Genomic DNA, 24,838 nt, shown 5'->3' with positions numbered 1-24,838 from the left:
GGATAATTACTGCCTTTCTATGCAAAACACTTATATTTGAAGAAGCACTTCACTTACTTTGCCATGCGGTATACATTCTTTAGTACATTGTAAATTATACGTTGTCCTGGACAGTGTCTGCTCTATAATTTCTTGTGTCTCTACACCAGAGTCAGTATGTAATTTTAAACTACAAAGTTTCTGCCAACTAGGAGAACAGGCTTAACTCTTTCCCTTTGCTGGATTCTCAAGTCCTTACCCGAGGAGATCTGGAAAGCAAGAGGACAGATGTTCTCAGATCTGGGGCAGTTTGGTCTCTTTAGACTAACAGAAATGCCACTAATTAACTGGCCACAGATTTACAAAGTAGAGACTAAATGGAATTTAGAATGTATGTACCTAAGCCAGTGTACAGCCTATCTAGACGACATGAATTAAATAATTAACATTAGAAATTCTGAAATAGGGCGCCTGGGTGGCTCAAATGGTTAAGCATCTGCCTTCGGCTCAGGTCATGATCCCAGGGTCCTGGGATCGAGTCCTGCATCGGGCTCCCTGCTCCTTGGGAGCCTGCTCCTCCCTCTGCTTCTCTCTCTCTCTCTGTCTCTAATGGATAAATAAATAAAATTAAAACAAAAAAAAAGAAATTTTGAATGAAGCATGAGTGTCTTAAATATTTGTTGCAGAAAGGTGTAGTTAAATAAGGAACATTAGAATATATCACACTTTAGAATATATCTTTTGTTAAAACCTTTGATCTTCATGGTTTTATCCCTCTGCCAAAGATATTTGCAGCATAGCACTATTTAAATTATATAAAGGACTATATATTTTAACCACTTCAATATCATCTATGTAGATACTGATTTAATTCAGAAGTTGATGTTAGAATACTTTTTTTTTATTATGTTATGTTAATCACCATACATTACATCATTAGTTTTTGATGTAGTGTTCCATGGTTCATTGTTTGTGCATAACACCCAGTGCTCCATGCAGTACGTGCCCTCTTTAATACCCATCACCTGTCTAACCCATCCCCCCACCCCCCTCCCCTCTAGAACCCTCAGTTTGTTTTTCAGAGTCCATAGTCTCTCATGGTTCGTCTCCCCCTCCGATTTCCCCCCTTCGTTCTTCCCCTCCTGCTATCTTCTTCTTTTTTTTTTTAACATATAATGTATTGTTTCAGATGTTAGAATACTTCTAAATGGATTCCTTAACATAGAAATATTAAATAGGAAAAATTATAAAAGATCACATACATCATGATATTCATCATTTTTACCTATAATATTACCCTTCTCTAAAGTAATAAAATGCTTGCAAAATTGCCTCAGATTAAGAAGACTAAAGTACTCACCATTCAATTCTGTTTCTAGAAAATTATTTTTTGTTTGGTTGTTTGTTTATTCCACATGTAAATGATACCATACAGTATTTGTCTTTCTCTGTCTGGCTTATTTCACCTACCATAATGCTCTCAGAATGATGGTTGTCAGGGGCTGCGGTGAGGGGAAAATGGGAAGATGTAGGTCAAAGGGTACAAATTTTCAGTTTTAACGAGAATAAGTTCTGAGGATCTAATGTACAGCATGGTGATCGTAGTTAATAATATATGGTACTGTATACTTAAACGCTACTGAGAGTGGATCTTAAGTGTTCTCTCACTACACACACACACACAAAGAGTTAACTGCGTGAGAAGAAGATCTGTTAATTATTTTGATCTTGGTAATCATTCCACTGTATATGTGTGTCTGTATATATTATACATAATATATATATTATACTCATATATATAATCAGGCTGTACACTTTAAATATATAGAGTTGTTTGTCGATCATTCCTCAATAAAGTTAGAAAATATATAAATAATTTTTTTAAAGAAAGATTAAAGTATACGAAGAAATAAAAGCAAAGAAATGCTAGATTTGGAGTAAAGTTACTCTTCAGGAGATAAATGAGATGAAACCAAGAGATTTATATTTATGGAGGCAGCAGTTTATCTCACTTCCATAGAATCCTCACATCGAGATCCTGTGGGATTTAGTCATTTATTCTCTCTGGTTTCAAACTGCATATAACTTTCTAGCTTTTGGATATATTAAAACTTGCAATATAAGAAAGATAAACTGTAAGAAGAACAATATTTCAATAAGATTATACCATCTATAAATGTATTTGAAGAAGGAAGATCAAAGTTGTACCCTTTTGCATGTCATGTAGTATCTTGTGGCATCCACTGTGCTCTCTTATGTTTATACCCTCTCCCACTATTGGCTTATTTTAGACCAACTTGCCTGGTCATAAGAACTGCCTGGGGAGTTCATTAAAGAACAATTCTCAAGACCTTATTTCAGAGAGTCTGACCCGATGAGTCTGGAACAGGGCCCAGGAAACTTTTTTTTTTTTTTAATGCGCCAGATAATTTTTATGATTAAGTTTAGTAAGTATGGTTCTAGACCTTCATCTAACCTATCCTCTAAACTCAATTTTATTCTTAATCAGTGTGAGCAGTATTTTCACTAGTTGTACTTCAGGGGAAAAGGGTAAAGTCTTCTCTCCAGCATGCTCACTGAGAAATACCTTGCCTAACTGTGTCAGCATGAAAAGAAAGCACAACTAGGATTGACTTTAAGTTATGCCAAAGTAAAACCAATTGATACCAGATCTGTTCCTTAAAGAAGGTATTGACAGAGGTGTGTGTTAAGAAACAGGAAGATATGAGTTACTCAAGTGCAGACTGAAAAGAAAGTGGGCACAGTAAATGGACACAGAATCGAGGGGGTTGGGTGGAGAGGAAACTGCTAAGTCAACCATGTCATAAATGAGTCTAAGCTCTGCTCCTTGCAAATAAACTAAATCCAACAGTTGTCTGAGAATAGACTTAGTCTGCAAAAGATGATGTGGATTTTGTGGATGTTAATTTTTTAAATGCAAATGACAACTTAATACTTCCATAGAAATTACGAATAGAGACCATGTTGATGAATTCACTAGCACATACAAAAACTTTTAAATGCCAGATTTGATCATAATCATGTGAATCAAATCCAACCTTGACTGTGACTCTGCAAGGGTATCAAGAGGTATTTTGGAAGAGGGTGGGTAGATGTCCTAAATGATGTCGATACTAATGTAAATGACATTAGTGAACATCAAAGGTTTTTATAATAGTAAATAGTCAAATTTTACACGCCATAAAGGTAATAAATAGGTATGTTAATGTGTTTGACTTTGTCCACTTTGTCCCTCCACATTCCTAGCCATTCTAAACAGTGACTTTTAAAGAATTTTTTGCCTTCTTTAAGGTACTTGTTAGCACCATAGGCAGTAGAGGAGGTGTGGGTAACACATTAAGCCTCTTACTGAAAGGAAAACAAAACAAAACGAAAAGCCCAGAATAGGGTCTAGAATCCAGCCCTTCACAGCGCTTGACTTCACGCATTCACTGGCTTTAGGAACATTTCAGAAATGTTAAAAGGTGAATAAGAATGTGCGTGTTAGAACCAATAATATGTAGAGCTCTTAAAGTGAAACAAAGCCTCCTAAGATTTTATTTTTTATTTTTTTTTACTTTTTTTTTATTATGTTATGTTAATCACCATACATTACATCATTAGTTTTTGATGTAGTGTTCCATGATTCATTGTTTGCATATAATACCCAGTGCTCCATGCAGAACATGCCTTCTTCAACACCCATCACCAGGCTAACCCATCCTCCCACCCCCTCCCCTCTAGAACCCTCAGCTTGTTTTTCAGAGTCCATCATCTCTCATGGTTCATCTCCCCCTCTGATTTCCCCCCCTTCATTCTTCCCCTCCTGCTATCTTCTTCTTCTTCTTCTTTTTTTTTTTTTTTAACATATATTGTATTATTTGCTTCAGAGGTACAGGTCTGTGATTCATCAGTCTTGCACAATTCACAGCACTCACCATAGCACATTAAAGATGTTTATCAAAGAAACTCAGAGACCAACAAATAAAGGTGGGGAATGGTCAATCCCCAAGTCATTCCCCAGGGCACTGAGACCATGTCAGGATGACATGAGTTGCTTAAAGTCACTTTGTCACAGCAGGAGAACCTTTGCCCTCTCAGATGAGGCTATGAAAGACAATGGACAAAAAGCATCTCAGAGCCAGATTGGTGACTGTGGAACACGTTCCACCACCAGAAGGAAGAGATCCTGTCACCCTAGTCCAACAGAATATGCTATATGCCCAAAACTCTTGGCCGCTATAAGTTGTTTCTCCTTCTCCCCTTTTCTGAATGGTAATCTTAATGAATTTATCTCCTCATTCCTCCTCCATTGTCCACGGAGGTGACAACTGAAAATACCATGTAGCATTTGGTGCTTATGAAATTGCCACATCTGCATCAGACTCAAGGCAAATATACCTCCATCAAAGACCCTGAACTTGCACTGGGATGCAGTAACAAACTAAGATATAGGTTTATATCTGTTTTGAAAGAGGTGAGTGTGTTTATAGTATAGAGGAAGTTTGCGTTATTTTAAGCAAAGGCATTACAAAATTGTGCACATATAAGAAAGGAGCATATGTAGAGAAAAATGAACCACAAGTGGTAACTGGTAAGTGTATATCCACTAGAGATATTTGGGAGAAAATCTAGCCTTCACTATGAGAATTATCTCTGTGCCACATCATTTTATTATTTTGCAATGTATCCTCTAGGAATTCTGTCAGATCAGCTATGCTGGGAGGGCACATTTGCCATCATGTGTAGACAGCTTGCCTAAAATGAAACCGTCATAGAAGAAAGTAAATGCTGGAGAAGGAAGGGAGAGAGTAAAAATGAGGGGGGTGGGCAGGAGGGAAAAGGAGATAACAGGAACCCACAGATTAGAATTCCTAGAAACATGAGAATATAAGAAAAAGTTCAAGTTGGTTTTCTGTCATGATCAATTGAAAAAGTCCTCATTAATACAGAAAGAATTCGCTTTTGATTCAAATTTCGTATTAGCTTTGCAAAGATGGGGTCAAATACGAACACTCTTATTGACTCCCTGTCATTAAGTCAGTGAGAGTAGAAAGAGGAAGCAGGTTTTGTATCTCGCTTCCACAGAGAAACGGAATCTAATTTTACCAGGATATACAACCAGGAACTATCCTGCTCCTGAGGTCAATACCAAACAGCCATAATAACTAACACTTATTGAATTCTTATTATGTGCCAATCATTATACAACATTAATGATATATTCCTATTCACCTTCCCATCCCTGCGACAACCAAATGAAACCATTATACTTGCTCCATTGTACAGACGAGAAGACAGACTTAGAGGAGACAGACAATTTGCCCAAGGTCACACAGTGGCTAGGACTGGAACCCGGGCTCCTTGCACTTACCTGTCTGTCCCCTTAACAACCATGACCAACTTGGGACAAGTATACCAAATGGAATACTTCCCAAATACCAGTGAAATTCTTTGATTTATCTTTATCTCCTGTCCAAGTCCAGAACGAGAGAAAAAAAAAGTGTTTTCCCTCTGCCAACAATACCACTAGCATTGCTACATTGACATTATTCAGCAAATAGCTTTCACTTAGTAATCATGGTGAGAACTCTCTGCCTGAACATTATAGACTGTTTTCCAGCAAGCACAAATCCAAATAGAAATAGACCCCAAATTTCAAAAGTAGTAAAAGAGGTGGCATGAAATTGGTATTAAGTCCACTTCGAGATTTGCTTCAAGACCCGACTGACTGTTGGATGCTAGAACAGAATCTAATTTGCTTGGCTGTTACTCAGCATTGATGCTCGAACTTACCCTACTTCAGTCCTTGCAGCAGGACACCATTTCAGAAAGCTGAGTTCAAAGGAATGTGACTTCTGCAAACAGAATTCTTAATGTCAGAGGATAAAGCATCATGGTTGTGGGGAAAGTTGTGCATCTACCAGGAAAATATTCATCAGGCTACCCAGTTGGTCTTTCCCTTTCCCTTTGGTTATCTGGGCATATTTTAGTCCATATTAAAATATCCATGAGATCTCCACTCTTAATCATAAAGCTTGAGGAAAAAAAAAAAATGTCCAGGGAAAGTTATTTTCAGGTATAAAATTAGAACCTCCTTTTAACTCCTTTGCCTCAAGATTTGCATAACCGTGAGGGCCAAGAAATCAAACAATGAAAATACCAGATACTACAGATTAGAAATGAAAAGTAAACCAGCCACATGCCAGTTTCTCGCTACAAGTTCCAGCCGAGACCAAAATCAACGTGACTGAGAGAAGATGTAGTGTAGAGAGAAAATCTCCCAGGATAATCAAGGGATATATTTCCAAGTCTATTTCCCCCCACAGAACTGTTTTGTTTTCTCACATCAATGAGCTAGAATAAAATGTGGATCCCATGATCAAGCTGGCAGAAGTCATGCTCCCTACCTGGATGCTCGCAAATTGTAAATCACAACTTTACAAGGATTTAACTTTTCCCTTTCCAAAATAATCAAATGTTGTGGTGAGGGGGCCACTAATCATGACAAAAAATATACTGCAAATTCTTTCTTTTGGTGCCAAGTCCAATAAGTTCTCTGAGTGAAATTAAATGCACGATCTTATTCCAAACCACAGCTTCCCTTGGGGATGTTCAAATCTCAAGTGGGGGCTGAAAGGCCAGTTGTATCAAAGCCCAGGGTTACACCCATTTTTTCAAGTTTTTTTTTTTTTTCCTTTTTTAACTACTGCCTGTAGTGTAAATGGCTCAGGCCCCTGTGCTTTCCAGCCTGTATAGTTAGATCAGCACTTCATACTTTCCATACTCTGCCACCAAAAAAAAGTGGACCAGTCCCTGACTTCTCTTAGTTTCTCACAGTTTTTGTTTATTTTAAGAGATTCTCTGTTGAACTCCAGGGACACGGGAGGGGGGCGGGGAGGTGGGGAGGTGGGGGAGAGACAGAAATCTGTTATGGTATAAACAATGACTGGCTCCATCTCTTAGATCTGCAATATCACAGGAATTAGAGATGGAAAAGACCCATTAGGTCATCCTGTGCACCCTATGCCAACACAGCACTATTCCCTACTGTAGATTATCTCTTCTGAGAATTTTTAATATGTTTAAAGGGTAGCCAATGACAACATAGCTTCATTTTATTTCTTTTACTGCTTTGTTCCGTCCCATCTACAGCAAGTCATCTCTAAGAGTGGCTGCAGGGTGACTTCTCAGAGGACATTCGACTGCCCAGGAAGAATGAAAACAACATTTGTGCTATCCAACAACTATGTTTCGTAAGTTCAGCATGGAAGCATCCATAAAGACAAATTTTAAAGAGCCAGCATTTAGTCCCAGGGATGGAATGGTGACAGGAAAAGCAATGTGGCCATAGACATATTCTATATATCTAGTTCGTTATACCCCAAATACACTGTGTCAGTGGGCATGTATGTTCACATGAAGTGCATACAGATACTCATCATTACCTTAGAGTGTTTCTGTTTCCTAAAGTTTGTGCCAAATGCTGCATAATTCATGAAAATGTGATCCAAAATATTTAAGGTTATATTTCTCACAATTTTCTTCTTATCTCTCTTAAGTCACACATTTTAAATGTCAACTTGTATAGAGAAATATTTAATTTCAAGGATGCTCCGCCATCAAGAAACTCTTTAACTCTTCCCTAAGTAGTTTTGTTTTTTTCTTCTTCATTCTTATCCCAAGATAATGTAGTGTTTCAGTTTCTTTGTACATGTCAAGCCCCAGTGTCCTACGTTACTAGACTACCAGTCCCATACATCAGAAAAAGAGATACAATGTGAGTGAAACCTAGAATGAAGAATGGACACAGTGTGTGTTCTTGAATGGCTACCATCTCAATCCACTGTCCTTGAAGACTAATTGTAGGAGATCAATCAATGTTAGCATTGAAAGTATACCATCTTATGCGAAGATTATAATCAACACTGATAGAATATGTATTTTTATTATGTCATGGTCTGTTTTATAGTATTTTCTAGGCATAATGCAGGATGCATTTTAATTTTTAATGCATATAATATGTTGCCCATCTTTGATATGTGCAGTAGAAAAAAAATAATTCCTCACTGTTCTACTAAAAGGCAGGATAGCTTAGCAAATAAGAGCCTGGAGTATGGACCCTTTTCAAGTTTTGTGATTGCGGGCCCTACCAGTCACTTTCTATGTGAATTTGGTCATGTCATTCATCATATTTTATCGGCTCTAAGATGTCATGGACTCTAACACTGAGGATTATTTTATGTGTGATAAAGAAAATAAAAGTAATGCTAGTTAAGTGATGACATGGTGCTCAGGATTTCTTTAACACAGTAGCACGACACGTGCCGGCAGAATACTGGTGCTGTGTCAGTTCTTCAAGAGGGCTCTGCCATGGGCTCTAATTTTTTTTTCCAGATCACTTGACATTATTCTCCAAGTTTTGATTTTATGTTTTGTTTTTTTTATCTGATCACAAGGAGTCAGCAGCAAGTTTTGAGACAACAATCAAGAAAACATTTTAGAAAGTAATGACAAAGGGGTGGGAGAAATAGGTGAAAAGGATGAAGAGGTACAAACTTCCAGTTATAAAATAAGTAAGTCATGTGGATATAATGTACAGCACAGGGAAGAGAGTGAACGGTATCGCAGTAACTTTGTATGGTGACAGACGGTAAGTAGACTTATTGCGGTAATCATTTGTAATGTATGAAAATATCAAATCAGCATGATATACACCTGAAACTAATAGGATATTGTACATCAATTATACTTCAATAAAAAAATAAAAAGAAGCAATTAAACATATGTATTTGCAACAATCCATATATAACTGAAACAACAATATAACTATCTATGACCAAGTACATTCATAGTAAACAAACAATGAAAACTATGCCACGACTGGCTTATAAAATGCTATCAATTATAAGACCCATCCTGAGATCAGAGATGTATATGTAACAACAACAACAAAGAGGAGGCCCTAACCCTACTGAGGTTTCCTAAGCTGTCCTAGGAAGCTCCCATCATAAGTAAGGCTCTACTTTGTTTCCACCCTCAGGTCACCTTCTCAACAAAGAAATAATGAAATTGTCCCTGAGACAGAGGAGTGGCTGGATGGTAGCCAAGGATTTTGGTTGCATCTCCAGTGGTGTTTGACATTAATCAGTTGACTTTCTTATCACCTGGAGTAATGTTAAGTTGAATTTGTATAGTCAGAACAACAAAACAAGTAAACAAATTTTTTAAACATCAGAATATTCAGCAAATTAACAGGGGGAATATGGGAAGAAAAGAATTGAGCAATTTTTGGAATCATGCAAACATTTTTTTTTTTTTTTTAATTCAGGGCTTGCTACTAACCAGTAGAGTGGTCTTAGGCAAATTTAATCTCCCTGACCTCAATGTGTTAAATTATTTAATGATACAACTTATCGAAGTGTGATATTTAAATGAAATAACGTATATAAGGGTCTTCCCCTGAAGCTTGATACATAGTAAACACTAAACTAAACATTTTAGTTGTTTTTTTTTTTTTCCCATTAAAGTGCCAAGGATCAGGGGAGGTCGTTTTTAGCAAACACCATTATTATAAAGGTGGGAGAAGCAAGTGAGGTGACAGAAACAACAAAATAAAAGGAGCAGAGATTAAGGACAAAACCTAATAGTTTCTACAAAGGCCTTTATTAAAAGGCAAAGGTCTGTTTATAAAATCACTGATTGATGGTTTATATTGTACTTCTCAAGAAAAAGAGCCTCACTTACTCCCAGATGTATATGATAGAGGGATTCAATCTACATTTTATAATTTTAAGAGTAGAATTAAATTGGAGAATTTTAGAAGAAGAAAGTTTGGGCTCCATCAGATTCTTCCCCATTCTTGTTGGGGAAGCCTTTGAGCTTGTTCCTCTCTGGACAAAGCTATTCTGATGGCTGGTTCCTTCAAAGTCCTCCCTGACCACTGTGGCTAGTGGGGCTCATTAAGCCTTTTGTAGAACTCTGCTCCTTTGCTTCATAGCTCTAATAAGAATCAATTATTGTGTTGTTCATTTATTGGTTTAGCTGGTGACTTAGAGTGCAATGGAGTTATGGTGAAGAGCATAGACTCAAAAGCCATCACACCTGGCTTAAATCCCTGCTCTGCCACTTATTAGCTGCATCTTTTTGGCAAGTTATACTCTCTTCTTTACCTGTAAATGGGGAAAATAACAGCTCCTACTTCAAAGGCTTGTTATGAGGAATAAATGAGTTAATATGTATAAAGCACATGGTAACTAACCTGTAATGTGGTCTCAATAAATATCAGGTGCTCTTGTTTTGTATTTGTTCCTTTGTGTTCCAAAGCCTAGCTTAATACCTGGCACATAATTGGCACTTAATAAATGTGTATTAAAGAAATGAAAGAATGAATATTCTGAAGAATATTCCTAAGGGGAGACTTCCAACAATGGAATTCATTGCTCTCTGACATCCTAGTCCCTGTCAGTCAACAGAAGTGCTGAAATAATTCTCAGAAGGGTTTTGGATGTCATTCTATAATTGTGTGGCGGATGTAATTAGTTAATCACTAAGGTCTTTTCCAAATGGAAGATTCTGATATTGATCTAAGATAGTGCTCTTATCTCTTCCCCTGTTTGGGTCCTAGTTTTCTCAAAGATAAAATAAAGCTTTTTGACTAGATAATCTCCGGTATCCATCCTATTCCAAAATTCTATGATCCTATATGTGAGCCAGTTGAACTTGTCATTATATTTTTCCTTCAAAAACTCACATAGGAGATGAATTTTTCATTTGGCAATGCAAATAACTTGGTTCAGTTAGCACCTGGGACAGAGTTTTTCTACCCAAGGGCAGGGAGCCCAGCAACTCGTGACTGGCTGTAGTCACTGCCACTTGGTGACAGGAACATAAACAGTCCATTCCCCATGCCTCCTCTTTCCACTACTGGATGCTCCTTCACTTCCCACCTTCCAAAGCAATACAGCCTCGCCTTATACAAGCAGCTCCAAAGCAGAGGAATTCCACCCACACAGCACGGCAGAAATCAGAGCCAGAAAACTCCTATTAGGTCACGCAAGCCACACCCCTTCCAGAACAAGAACATCCACTTCAACTGACATTTCAGCTCCTCTTCTGGCTCCAAAATAAGGCCGTGCTTCAGTGGTTCCTGTATATGGTTTAAATAACAGTTTATAAGCATTCTGGGATTCTTTGAAAATAAAGGTTCCATATAAAGTGATAGTGTTATTTTGTTTATTATGAAGGTTTGCACGCCCGCGCGCTTGTGTGTGTGTGTGTGTGTGTGTGTGTGTGTGTGTGTGTGTTTGGCTTCTCTTCCTGGGAATAGTCACAAGATTTCTCAAAGAGGAAACTGTACAGCAAGCCTCTGACCTGATTTCTGTCAAACCTCTGATAGTCAGCCATTCAGAACCTAGCTGATTAATGCCCTGATTGCTTTGCTGTGAATGTGCAATAGAAAAATTAGTTTTGTAAACAATTAAAATATTATTTGAAGTACTACATGTTAATTATTGCTAATATATTTGTTCACATTTTTCTCAACTTAAAGTATATATTTATTTATTGTCAATGTAAATTCTGTTTAATTTTAATTGTATAACAATACTTCATTGCCTTTGGATATGAAGGCTTATAACTGTTAATTTGCTGAACATTCAACATTTGAAAAATCTGTTTGCTTGTTTCATTGTGCTGAATATACAAATTCAACTTAACATTACTCCAGGTGACAAGAAAGTCAACTGATTAACACAAATGTCAAACACCACTGGGGATGCAACCTAAATCCTTGGCTACCATCCAGCCACTCTTCTGTCTCAGGGACGATTTCATTATTGCTTTGTTAGGAAGGGAACATGAGAGTGGTAAACAGAGTCTGAGATGACACAGTATGATACTCATGGCTTTCTTCTCTTGAAGAGCTTAAAGCAAATAGTCTAGGAAAATGTTTCTTTTTAGCACACGCACAAACAAAATTAGCAATACTGTACCCATTTTACAGAGATGAAAACTTGATTGTGGAGAAATAGGGTCACTGGTCATTGATTGTAACCTAAATCATAGTGACAGAGACAGGGAAGGGCTAACTCTGTCTCCTAAGTCCTAACCCATAATTATACCCCAAAGACCACATTTTCTTGAAAACCACTAGAAATAGAAACTACAAAGCATTCTATAACATGTAAAGTGCTACTAAAAGGTATAATAGTAATAAAGTTCTGAGCTGGGACAGTTTATTTACTCCATCTGAAAGTATATGAAAAAGAAGAATTATTGTAAGGAATAATGCTAAACTCAATACATTCTAAAGAAATTGCTATTATTTTAGATGATGCAATAAGTTACATATTTATCAGGGAAGTTTTGTCAACTAAAGATAATTTCCTGATTTCCAAGGACTGCTATTCACGTTGGAAAGCTCTGGATAACTGCTGTCTACTCTGACACATAACTAATAATGCAGAGAAACCCAACATGACCCATCGTTGGGAATGAACCTCAACTTCTAAAACATTCCAACTGAACAGAGTTCAGAGAGAGATATAGACAGATATACACTACTTGGAGATTTCAAATTTCAAATTTTGAACGAAGTGGAACAAGTCTTCAAAAGAATAAACAGGAAAAGGGGGACTCAAGGGATAAATAGCTATCAAAGAGAACACTGGGAACACAATTCTTGGATCAGTTTAGAAGAACACAGACAGGGTATAAACTAGCAGAAAGTACTTTAAGGTTATACTGAATAAGAGGCCGAGTGAGCAATGAAAAGAAAACAATAGGTTCAGCAGTTTTAAAGCCATATCAATCAATAAATGAGCCAGTGTGAAAGGATATCAAGATTTCCCTAGGGGCACCTGGGTGGCTCAGTTGGTTAAGTGTCTGCCTTCGGCTAGGGTCGTGATCCCAGGGTTCTGGGATCGAGCCCCGCATCAGGCTCCTTGCTCAGCGGGGAGCCTGATTCTCCCTCTGCCTGCTGCTCCCCCTGCTTGTACTCTCTCTCTCTGACAAATAAATAAATAAAATCTTAAAAATGTTTTAAAATTAAAAAAGAAAATGATTTCCCTAAAAGGAAGCATTCCTCACAGGAATACAGTCATTGAAGGAAATATTAAAACACCAGCATTTATACCATACTCACCAAAATATGAATTATTTTATCCATTTCTCCATTTAACACATCTGCCCATTTAAACTTAGATTGTGCCTCAAGGTGGAAAACCATTAATCCACTTTAGGGACCATCGAGGGACTCACAGAGATACCAAATGAGCCTCATTTCAAGTTCACTTTGAGTAAGGAGGATCACAGGAAGGCTGCTCAGGTCACTGCATTGAGAATTCAAAGGCCTCATATTGGCTCAGCAAGGAGAGTCTGTAATCAATTATTGGTGCCTGTCATGGCCATGGGAGTGGGGAATCCAAACCCACCTGCCATTTGTTTGGTTTTCTGATCCAGCCCAACCCTCTTAACTTACAGATGAGGAATCTGAGACATAGGGAACTTACATTTAAGAACAAAGAGCTGAAGTAATTGGCCTAAGGGTAGACAGATATTAGGTTGTTATTCTTTATTGAATGCAGGTACACTGATGTCTAGTTCCCTAACTTCCTTTCTTCCATTGCATTACAAATGCTGATTATTTGGAGTTCTATAGGAGATATAAATCATACATAGTTATACTTCTGTAATAATATAGTCTTAGTTCATTCTACCATAAAAATCTTAATATTTAAATATATTTTTAATTTTTTTCAAGCTCCTAATATCTACCTTTCTGGAAAAAATAACTTCTTACTAAAACTTAATTTCTCTCTCTAGGACATTTAATCCAATAAGTATACCGATTTTCCTAGGCCCCATTCCTTATTTCTTTTTTTTCTTTCTTCCTCTCTGTGTAAAGAGTTTGTAAATCTAACTGACTTAATCCCATTCAGTGTGATACTAAAACTAGTAATGAAGTGTAGAGGAACCATTAATATACCAACTTCCTCTAAAATGCACATCAAGGTACCCTTGAGTAATCTCAAATTTCTAGCCATATTCCCTTGAAGCTTACAGCAAGAAGTATGGAATATCCATTGGCCCCGTGTTTACCTTCTATAACCACACCCAATATGGAATTACTTTTCAGAAATCCAAGTGAAATGTTATGGGTAACCAAATCATTATTATAATGGTAATAATTGGATATCTAATATCCATACCAACATAAAATAAGCCAGCACTAACAGGTGTTGTTCATCACTTAAATTTCCCTGCATCATTTTGGGGTTTTTTTCACCTTGTGTATAGGTATATTTATTCTAAAACTTACTTGAGTGCAACTTTCAAAGACAAGAAGACAAATGTCTCTACAAAAGGCTCCTGGTGAGAAAACACACAGAATCCATGAAGATGGCTTGTAATGGAAGTGCCTTATGCCCACTTGGATTTTTTCAGCATTTTTCCAAAATATCTATATTAGGTGGTCATTAGGCAGTTAATGGCAAGTCTCTGGCATGTGGCCTCAGTCTGAAAAATCCTTTAAACCATGCTCCCCTTTAAAAACTATAGCTGGGGATAGGATAGGCATAGAACATATTTTATGACTGTTACTGCTTTGCTTCTCCAGCTGCCCATTGAAGAGATATTTTGCCTTAGGTTTATCTATCATGGCAGCATGGGCCCATTGGGACCCATGGAAGGTTGTAATGAAGGGCTCCATCAACCAGTTTCATTATTTCAGAAAGCCCAAGGGAATAACACACTCACCAATAATAAGGCTGCTAAAGCTAGAGTGTCAAATTACTTTGCTTTGGGGTAAAATCTTATCAATTTCATATGAAAACTCTTAGTACCTCATGCTGATCAGAGTCTCCGATTAGCAACTGTGTATGTGTTTGATTAATAAAATGTGAAATAAAAACAAATAAATTGTTTTGTTTGAACATTAAAATATTTCAAAACACAGAATCTTAGACAAAGAAGATAATCAGAGAAAACTACATTAGAGGCTTAACATTAGTCTAATATGTTTCATAATGATGATGATTGCAATGCAATAGCTAAAACTTTCACAGCATTTACTAAGTCTCAGGCACTCTTCTATGCATTACACATACACTAATTCATTCAGTCATCACAATGACCATATCAGTTATTAGCGCACAGTAGGCCTATAAAGTAAGAAGTGAGCAAACAGACAGGGACCGACAAAGGACATGCCTACAGTCATACAGACAATAAGCGCTGAAGCAAGCATTTGAACCCAGGCAGTGTGGCCTCGGAATCCATGCTCTCAGTTCCTCCTTTCAGGAAATACTCTGTCTGGGGTCTTATTGTTAATTACAACAACCATAACACAGCATAGTGGCTTCCTTATATGTAAAATTAGGAATCTTAATAATAGTTTCTCAAGAGTTGTTGATAAGATTTAGTAAGTTATTTTTTGTAAAATTATAGAGCAATACTTGGCACAAGGTAAGTTCTGTTAAGTATTTGCCAATATTAATAATAATACTCTTTTATACTACAGAGTTTTTTTTTTTCTTCCCTTGAGCACAAATCAACCTTCTCACCTGTGTTCAGTATGGGTGACAAATTAACTTTTTTTTTTTTAAGATTTTTATTTATTTAAGAAAGAGAGAGTGAGAGAGAGCATGAGAGGAGAGAGGGTCAGAGGGAGAAGCAGACTCCCCGCTGAGCAGGGAGCCGGATCTGGGCTCGATCCTGGGACTCCGGGATCATGACCTGAGCCGAAGGCAGTCGCTTAACCAACTGAGCCACCCAGGCGCCCAACAAATTAACTTTTAAAATGACTTTGCTTGGGGCGCCTGGGTGGCTCAATAGGTTAAGCGTCCAACTCTTGATTTCGGCTCAGTTCATGATCTCGTGGTCCTGGGATCAAGCCCAAGTAGGGCTCTGCACTCAGCGGGGAGTCTGCTTCAGGATTCTCTCTCCCTCTGTCCCTTCCCCTCCCCCAAATAAATAAATCTTTAAAAATAAATAAATAAAATGACTGCTTTTCTCTAAACACCAATATGCAAGGAAATTTGATTGGCTGCCTAAAAAGAAACCATTAACTCGTCATACGGCCAAAGCTCAGGTGAACACTCCCTTTGCAAACAGGGAGGGACCAGAGGGAGGGGAGAGGAGACTACATGTCTCTGGTAGAGGTGCATGGAATCAGGGGCCTGAGTCCCTGGCCAAGGACTCTTGTTGAGTTTTGTTTCTTCTTTTCTACCTCATCACAAACACTCCTATGAGACTGTTATTTACCACCAAATATGTGTGCCTAGAAACGAGTTTTAAAACTATAACATCCACCGCATGGTTTATACGTTCTTTGGACTAGCATATGATGGCATAATATTACTCAGTTTTAATAAAACTCCATCCTTTGAAGCTCTGCTGTAGAGGAGAGTAATTCCACAGCAGCTTTGAAGTATACTCCCTTAAATAGGGTAAGAGAAAAAGCCATTGTTTATTTCACTACTATTTAAGAGTTAATGAGAGATTTGCACCTGTACAGCTGTTGTGGACTGAAACTAGCTCATGGAGTGAATGTGTTTTCTGCTTGAGACAGTTGTAAATGCCTTGAGTGAAAACACTGAGGACTGCTAATGGATAGGTTTATTTTAAAGCATGCCATCTGCTATCAATCATAGAGAAGTATAGGAAGCAAGTTTGGCTGGGCTCCCTCCTTGCGAGCCCGATAAAGACAGGGCTCCAGGACTCGGGAACATTGAGTCCTCAAGAGAATAAAACATCAAACCTACTCAGCAGCTCCACTAACAATAATAAAAATGCCTCTGCCTAAAGGTGACATTCTGAATTTACGATTATTTGTGTCTATAAAGTGTATTCTTTGGCTCCTGACTCATTCTGACTGTCTCACTCCGAGAACAATACATTAAGCCTGCCTGGAGTAAATGGAAATCCTATCCTTTTATTAAACCAGCAGCCGGTACCTGAGACGATCTAATGCCCCATATGATCGCAGGAAGATTTTCAGCTCTGTTCTGTTCATTTTTTCACGATTTTTAGTAAGAAAATTACAAATGAAATCTATGTTAATGCACTAAAATACATAAATAATGTAGGCGATTTATGTTCCCTAAAAGACAAAATGAGATAAAGTAAGAGTGAATTGGAACTAATCCTACTCTTCTTTTATCATATGCCCCTACTATAATGACATTGGAAAATTACATATTAGAGATATGTGTTAGTAAAATTGAGAACCGGTTGCTTAGAGTTATTATGTTCTGTATGCCGTGTGGACCAAGTACGTTTTCAAGAGGACAAAACATTATTTCCTCGGAAATCTTCCAGCTGTGGAATCATAACCAATATTGCCTTCAAAAATGGATCCCAAAGTATTCCTTGAAAAATGTCGAGCCTGGCTTATTAAAAGTGCTGCCTGCTGAAATCCTCAGTGGATAAAATGAGTTGTGGTGGCACTGGAACCTTCCATAGCTTATAATGTTAGATTCTGCCACAAATCTGCAGCTTAACTTAATTCTGCTGTTAGCCTGGAAAATGGAGTTGTGAGTATTTAGGGAAAACCCACCTGGCCGGCAAACTCATGAGCCTAATTAAAGTTAATAGAGAAATTAAAAGAGGAAAACATTGGCTCAGCAGTGGTAAGAAGAAATGTATAAAGCAATAGAAATTCAGGGCAGGAACTAACACTTTTGTGTTATGCATCTGTGAGAAGTATTTCTTCCTAAACACACGAAGGAGGAATTGATATTATTTGACTTACTCTGCATTATGGGTGATATGCTACAGTTCAATAAATAATTTTCATACTGAAAGAAATTAAGGTTTTAGGTTAAATAGTGAAGAAGTGGAAATACTGACGCAGTCAATGAGTACACTTGCAGATCGGCTGTGCACACAGCGCTCAACTAGGTTCGGTAATATTAGGAATTTTAGTAAATTAACACCAGTTTATTAGTAGTAATATGAGTAAAAATATTAGTATTATATGTAATATTGGTAAAAGGCATTATCCTTGCCCGTTGTGGAGAAAAATGTCTGACTTTGAATTGGATTGAATTCCAGAGCAATATTACAGCGCCAATCATAAGAACTAAATTCTTAGAGATAAAACATGCCATGAGACTTCAGAAAAGGAGGAGAAAAGCAAAGTCTGCAGTAGCCCAGAAAAGCTGGTTAGGAAACCTTGTATTATTTCCTTAAAAATAGAGGGAAGACGTAAAATGAATAAAGAGGGCCTATAACTTGCACATAAAAGGATATAAAAGGGAATTACCTACTGAAATTTCAGCGTACTTTCCAATGCAATATGGGGTTAAATGTTGAGTCAAGTTACAAATATACCTGGGGCAGAGGGCAGCACCGACAATGCTTTAGTCCTCTGACAGCGGTCAAAAAAAATCAAATGTCCACATTGATGAAGCTGGAAATGAGTTAACGTCTGAGTAAAGCAGGCTAGGTCAGAGTTGGAGCACGGCCGGTAAAGGGCACCTGCTTCATCTCGACAGGTAGGTACCTCTACCCAGGCTGCACCAATCAGTGCCACGAGAGGAAGAGAACCCAGGGTTACAAGACCCTGCAACTTATCAAAGGAAGCTTTTAAGTAATACTTCCCAATTTGTTCAAAACTTCCATGGTCAAACTGAACACCTTACCACTGTGGGACAGTTGCAGCAATCGTGCTCTGGGCTTTTCAACAGTCCACGACATTCAGAGATGCCTGCACAGTTAATTCTAAGAATCCTGAACATCAGTCTAAATGCTACTAAAAGCTCCTGTATTACATTTGAAGTCCTTCCACCTGGTAGACTCACCTATCTTTTCATGAGGCCAACTCTATGAATTATTTTAGAGGAGCCAGTCTGTTTCAGAAAGAGCTGAAGGTTAGTGTTTCTTACATCAAATCTCAAGTCTCTGACAAATAACTCTGTGGAGCACCAATGAAAGCAGCACCACGATGAAGCCTGTGCGGCCACAATTAGACGGGAGTGGTCACGTCAGGAAGAGAAATACCTGAAGATTAGCATGGTAATTTGTTTCTTTAAACCTGAATCATTTAACCTCTTTTCCTGAGAAAGCAGTGGTCTATGAATACGGTAAAAGAATTATAATCGCATTTATAAAGTGATTTCTAAAAGATTTTAATGTTTTCAATAAAAAGAATGGGTCATTAAAATATAGTTCATAAATATTATTCAGAACTCATTAGCTTAAAGACCCCTACTTAGAAATTATAAATACTCACTGACTGAATTGTAAGAAAGTTATAATACCAGGTAGGTAGTATGTGATGCTTTCACAGTTAATATTTGCAACATAAGATCTACACATTGAGAAAGGGAAGCGTTTAAACCAAAATGAAGCCACTCTTGTTCTTCAGGAAGTCTTATACGATTTAAGGAAAGACCTATGTGAATTATTTAAACAGTACTGCCAATTCTAACTACATATAACTCCATGCCATAGGGAAAATGTTTCTGAAAACTTTGTGTGTTTATTAATTTGGTCACCAACTATTTATTGAATTCTTACAAATTTCTGTACTTGATGCAGAAAAAAAATACCTTACTAAAGGAACTTTATGTTACTGGATTGGAAATCATTTCTTTTAGTTTATTTCCCTTGCATTTTCGATTAATCTCAAATTCAAAGTCATCCACGTTAAAAGTCAGATGCATAAATAGCAACAGATTCAAAGACAGAAGCTCTTGCTCTTGCTTCTGCTGCATACCAACACTTATCAAACATTGTCTACACAACATGTAGGGCTGTTCTAGTTTGATCACAAAGTTAGTATGACCTCAATAAAAGAAATACCACCTCTCTGTGCTTCTTGTTTCTCCCCTGGGAAAACAGAAAGAGGAACTAGGTGGTCTCTCAGCTGTCTGCTCTACCTAGAATTTCTTATCTGTTTTAAACCATTTCTATTTCTGTGATGGTTATGCCTATGAAATGCTTCTTTTTACTTTGATATGGATATTTTCATAACTTATATTATTTACAGATTAGGTAAATATTTCCTTTTTTGTATCTAACAAAGTGCATTTTCCTTCTTACAAGAACAGTTTTACGTGTATCTACCTAATTATCTATCTATCCATCCATCCATCCATCCATCCATCCTAGCTGGAATGGCAAGCTACAGAAAAAATCACTGCTACAACTTTGGTGTATTTCCTATTAGTCATTTACTTATGCAGTCATGCATACATATTTATACTAAGCTGTCATTAAACGGTGTCAGTTTCTTATTCTTCTTTTTCCTTCCCTCTACAGTATGTTAAAGACCTTGCCTCATATCTTTGTATATTCTTTTAAAACACAACTACAGAATCTTCCATTAGATGGACACATCACCATTTCCCAAATGTTGGACATTTGTTTTCACTTTTTATTTTGCAGTGAAAATCCTTGCTAATAAATCTTAGTGTACACTTGTGAATACTTCCTTAAGATCAATTCCTAAGTACAGATAGATGATTTTTAAAACTTTGACTTGTAATGTTACCATGCTACTCAGAAAGGTTGTGTCGATTCACTCTGCCACCAGTGTAGAAGATGGTCTATCTTTGATTAACACAGTGGTGTGTCTTGCATCAATATGATAGGTGTCCCATAACAAGAGATTTTACACTGCTTCCTAGGGAGCAACAGGGGAAGGAGTACCATCTTAATCTCTAATTTTCTCAATCACAGTTTTTGAGTATTCCTGAAAGCTTAAAACTGGGCTCTGTGCCCACCCCTTACACAAACACACACACACACACACACACACACACACACAGCTCCTGTGGTCATACATGTAAGATGAACCTTCTGATGACAGCAAACAGACTCCTGCTGACATACACAATCAGGGAAAGGGAGGACGTTTCTGAGACCACTTGGTTATAAGCCAGCTGTCAAGAGGCCATGGAGAGCGAGAGTGAGTCTTCAGGGGATCCTGCCTGGTTGAGAAAACAGTTTCTAAGATGATAGGAGTGTTATATGGTGTAGATGGAAAAGATCTTTCCCTTTATCTACTAAAGAAAGAAAACTGTTGCCAGGAAATGAAGTATTTTCAAAACCCAACAACAACAACCAAAAGAAAAATTTGTGAATTTTGCCAGCTAGCACAAGGAACTCGGCCGCCAGTCAAAAGGCTTCGTGTCCAACTCAGTGTTGGATCCACTTTAACAAAAATTTCCCTCGTCAGCCACCTAAGTGTCTGTTGAATTAGGCAAGAAGCCAAGCTGGGGTAGAAATAGTCACTCACATGAAATGTCCGTTTCCATTTGGATCTCTGTGGCCCTTTCCCATGTCATGGTGAAAAAATGCTTCCTCTGCTTGGATGTTTTCAGGATGCCTTGGTTTGAGGAGGAAGTCAGGTCTGCTGTTCAGAAGGCGTCCACAGGAGGGGAAGCCACAGCTCTGTACACTCAGACCAAGCTATCCATGCTTAGAAAAGAAAGAGAGAAAGGAAAGGACAGGACAGGAACAGAAAAGAGAGGAGAAGAGAAGAAAAGAGATGGAGATAAAAGGGAAGAGAAGAGAAGAGAAAGAAGAGAAGAGAAGAGAAAGAAGAGAAGAGAAGAGAATAAAAGAAAAAAGAAAAGAAAAGAAAAAGAAAATGATTCCTCACCCACTCCTACCCATGGTTTTGATGTTGAAAGAAACCTGTTGTGGTTTAAATGACTCGGTCAGTTCTTTTGGGATTTTCCAAAGTTTCCTATAAAAAGAAATCTGTGGGAAATGAATGATTGTATAATCACTAACATATGCCAATTTCTCAAAACCTGTTATCTTTTTGGTGTTTTGAATTGTATTGTCCCAACTAGTGAATTGCTGTCTTCTAATAGTTTTAAGTAGTGATGCAGACTGGATAGTCCCTCTCTCTCTATTTTTTTAACCTTTGAAGGGTGCTAGTTAAAGAAAAAGCAAATACCACAAAAGGGAAAGCCAGGTTGTTTATGCAGTAAAATAAGGGAACAGGGTGATGAGGGATGGGGGGGGGTAAGGAATGAGGCAATTATCTAGATATATAGTGGGTGGAGGGAAAACCTGATTTCTTCAATTACCTATATACTGTAAACAATATTATATTTAGCCTGACTTAAAAGAATGCATGTCTCTATTTTCTTCTTTGGTAAGGGTAGACTTGGCTAACTAGTAAGATTATTGGGGTCTTTTTTATCCATAGTAGACATGGAATTTGTCCATTTTTGCTTAAAAATAATTAAAGTGCCTGGGCCCAGAAAACAATCTTTAAAATTAAAGAAAAGCTACGGATAAAACATAAAGGTAAAGACATCACATGGAAAGGAGCTGGTGAAGGAAATAAAATGGATGCTATTCACCTTCTACAAGGATGAAGATCACTGATGCCTGGTATTCAATTTATTACATGAGTTCTAGATAACGAATTCCAGAGGCTGTTGCTATTCCTGGCGGCTGCATCATAGAATCCGCAGTCTTCTAATTTACTGCTGGGACCATGAAAATGAATGTTAAAAGCAAACCCAGTCTTTTTTCAAACTTCTTTATTACCGTTCTTTGTGAAAAGTTGAAGACCCAATGAGGTACTGATGTTGGCCCGAGGGACAGGTGGCAATACCTGTACACTAAGGACCCCCTGCAGGCATTCAGTTAAAGGGGGACCCATGGTTCTCAGCCCTGGCTGTACAATGGAAGTACCCCAGGGAACTTTACAACTACTAATGCCTCAGGTCTATTCTACACCAGGTAAATCAGACCACGGGCATGAGTTTTGGTGTTTGTTTTAAATCCTTGGGTGATTCCAATATGCAGCCAGGGAAGGGAGCCATCCACATGCTCTTATGGCATCTAGGACTTATCTCTCTTAAACCATACCTGACTTGACTGTGAATACATTTTTAAATGTACTATCTTTACAACTTAAACCATACCTGACTTGACTGCAGGTACATTTTTTAAATGTACTATCTTTACATCTTTAAATGTACCATCTTTACAGATGATAAACGAATGATTACAAGACAACATTTGTAAACAGTGAATGATTATTTTAGAAGTCCTGAATACATGAGGAGAGGAAAGTTTTAGCATAGGATATATGTTCAGAGAAAACTTTATGAAAATGCGGAGTCTTTGTTGGGCGTTGAAGGCAGTATGAAACATGGTATATGAAGAAGAACTGAGCAGAGATTGAAAAGCCAGTGCTAAGCATTTGGTCAGATGAGGAAACTAAATCTCCACTAAGTATCTAGTACTGCCCTCTGCATTCATGCCAGAATATCTGAGTATGCGTGAATCTACCCATTTTTTTTTTAAAGTCTAGAAAATACCAAAAGCTAAATGTGTTAGAAAACATCATTCATGATCACATAAAAAAAAAGGAAAGGACCGCTAGAAGTTAGCAAATAGCCACAAGTAATAAGTAACATTTCAATAGCCTAACTTCATTTTGCAGAAATGTTTCTAGTTTAGATTAGGGGAAAGCAAAAGAATACTTTATCTTTATTCCCATCAGAAATTATACATCATGTCTTCATTGATAAAATGGAGATTAGGGTTAAATCATGGTACAGTTAAGGGGAGTTGTATCTTGTTAAAGGTTTCACATTTTATTTGTAGGATAATAATACCGTGCAGTCAAAATTGTCTTTGAAATTGTTTTTAGTATGTTTGTCTCGGTAAGAACAACAGAGCCAGTTTTTCCTGCAGCTATGGAAATAATCATTTTTTCTGTGATTGAGCATTATATGAAGTAGTTGGCTCATGTTTACAAACCATATTGTATATCCCCCCAAATCTTTAAAAACTAGAATCACACTCAGCCTGATGAAATGATCAAATACAGAACTTTATGAACACTTGGAATCCCATGAGAACTACAACCACAAAACCTACATCACTTGAGCAGAATGAAGGGAAGGAGAGACTCCATTACGTACAGTGTTTTCTCTTTCTCTCTACCTCTCTCAGTTCTCTAAAATTGCCCTTATTGGTGTCATGTAGAAAACATAATGCACTACATCTGTGTCTTTGGGGTAAATACCCAGGAGTGCAATTGCTGGGTCATAGGGTAGCTTCATTTTTAATTTTCTGAAGCACCTCCACATTGTTTTCCAAAGTGGCTGTACCAACTTACATTCCCACCAACAGTGTAAGAGGGTTCCCCTTTCTCCACAACCTCTCCAACATTTGTTGTTTCTTGTCTTGTCAATTTTTGCCATTCTAACTGGTGTAACGTGGTATCGGTGTGGTTTTGATTTGAATTTCCCTGATGGCTAATGCTGATGAACATTTTTTCATGTGTCTGTTAGCCATTTGTATGTCTTCTTTAGAGAAGTGTCTGTTCATGTCTTCTGCCCATTTTTTGACTTGATTATTTGTTTTTTGGGTGTTGAGTTTGAGAAGTTCTTTATAGATCTTGGATACCAGCCCTTTATCTGTAGTGTCATTTGCAAATATCTTCTCCCATTCACGTAGTGAAAAGAAAGACCATATGCACCCCAATGTTTATAGCAGCAATGTCCGCAATAGCCAAACTGTGGAAAGAGCCGAGATGCCCTTCAACAGATGAATGGATAAAGAAGATGTGGTCCATATATACAATGGAATATTACTCAGCCATCAGAAAGGATGAATACCCAACTTTTACATCAACATGGATGGGACTGGAGGAGATTATGCTAAGTGAAATAAGTCAAGCAGAGAAAGTCAATTATCGTATGGTTTCACTTATTTGTGGAACATAAGGCATAGCATGTAGGACATTAAGAGAAGGAAAGGAAAAATGAAGGGGGGGGAAATTGGAGGGAGAGATGAACCATGAGAGACTATGGACTCTGAGAAACAAACAGGGTTTTAGAGGGGAGGCGGGTGGGGGGATGGGTGAGCCCGGTGA

At 37.7% G+C, this 24,838-nt stretch overlaps 1 protein-coding gene across 1 annotated transcript in view; it reads right to left on the bottom strand.

Annotated features, from left to right (window-relative positions):
• The window catches only part of LOC118537897 (uncharacterized), a 220,984-nt gene extending 199,402 nt beyond the window's left edge, over window positions 1-21,582 (bottom strand). Inside the window, exon 1 of the mRNA XM_078069978.1 lies at window positions 21,224-21,582. The gene's annotated coding sequence lies outside the window, so the exon portion shown is untranslated. The remainder of the gene's footprint in view (window positions 1-21,223) is intronic.
• Between the last annotated feature and the right edge of the window lie 3,256 nt (window positions 21,583-24,838).

The sequence above is a fragment of the Halichoerus grypus genome, chromosome 4 (assembly GCF_964656455.1).
Source record: "Halichoerus grypus chromosome 4, mHalGry1.hap1.1, whole genome shotgun sequence".
NCBI lineage: Eukaryota > Metazoa > Chordata > Mammalia > Carnivora > Phocidae > Halichoerus > Halichoerus grypus.
The sequence above is the reverse complement of the archived record's forward strand: the minus strand, read 5'-3'. Positions and strand labels throughout refer to the sequence as shown.